The following is a 1,099-nucleotide window of genomic DNA, read 5'->3' on the forward strand; positions in this document are numbered from 1 at the left end:
AGGTTCAAAGCACACACATTTCTTAACCACTAGCACCCTTCCTGGTGTAAAAAGGAGTGCACTCCATCCATAGGCGTTTCTTACAAAGACAATTTAAAAAAAAAAAGTATGTTTATCTTAGTTTACAACCAGTTTTTCCTATACAATATATTTAGTTTTATATCCAGTTCATATTTTATAATCTCAATCCTTGGAGCACTTCCTATCTGAAACAATGTCTTTGATGAAATACGACATGAATTTTGAAATCTAGTAATATTATAATTGTAACTTTCCATTGGCCTACTCTTTGATATTGGCCACCTCTTCATTTTCATTTTAAATGTTATTAACTAATATTACTCAAAGAAAGTAAAGTTACTAAGAGGAATGTAAAATCACTGAAAGAAAATTATTCTGAAAATTCTCTTAGGAAGAAGAGGGAGGCAAAATAGAACTGCCTCCTCTGAGGTTTGAACTCAGGACCTTCAGATTATGAGACTGACACGCTGCCTACTGCGCTAAGGAGGCAGATTAGAGGTACTGCCCCTGTGAACACTCCTCTCCTGACACAAACAGACAACGTTTTCCTTTGAAGATGGAAAAGCGGTAGAATACTAGAATCAAATGTCTTTTATGGTTTTCAAAGTATAGTCCATTGGTTGGCTCGAATTGTCTTTCAAAACTGAAGTTGCTTTAATTATATAGATGGAATTTTCTCGTGTAGAGATGCAATACGCTAAGATAAAGTTAACTAGTGTTTTTATATGACCTTTCCCTTATATTAAGCTTCTTGCCCTTAAAGATCAGGAAAGAACTAAGGAAATGGCAGGAACACTTTTTGGAGGAGGGTGGCTTGCAAAATGTTGCTTATTGTCCTGATATTTAATATAACTTAATTGAGAAGAATACAGCTCAATTATGTCCTTTATTTGGAAACAAACGATAGCATTTTCTTGAAGCCCTGGCTGAACAGCCATGCCATTCTGGGCAGGTCACATAAGGTAATTTCTGTAACCTTCTAAAGCTCCTAGTAGTTTTGGATGATTTTTCCCTGCAGATCTTCTCTGCTTTCCCTGATGACTAGTTAAGATGAAAAGAGAGACTGTTTCCAGTCCAA

At 35.8% G+C, this 1,099-nt stretch overlaps 1 non-coding gene across 1 annotated transcript; it reads right to left on the reverse strand.

Annotated features, from left to right (window-relative positions):
• Positions 1-437: 437 nt before the first annotated feature.
• TRNAM-CAU lies at positions 438-510 on the reverse strand. The gene has a single exon. It is a non-coding gene; the product is annotated as a tRNA-Met (tRNA).
• Positions 511-1,099: the final 589 nt, after the last annotated feature.

Source organism: Monodon monoceros, unplaced genomic scaffold (assembly GCF_005190385.1).
Source record: "Monodon monoceros isolate NGI ecotype Baffin Bay Population unplaced genomic scaffold, NGI_Narwhal_1 Super_Scaffold_14, whole genome shotgun sequence".
NCBI classification, from domain to species: Eukaryota; Metazoa; Chordata; class Mammalia; order Artiodactyla; family Monodontidae; genus Monodon; species Monodon monoceros.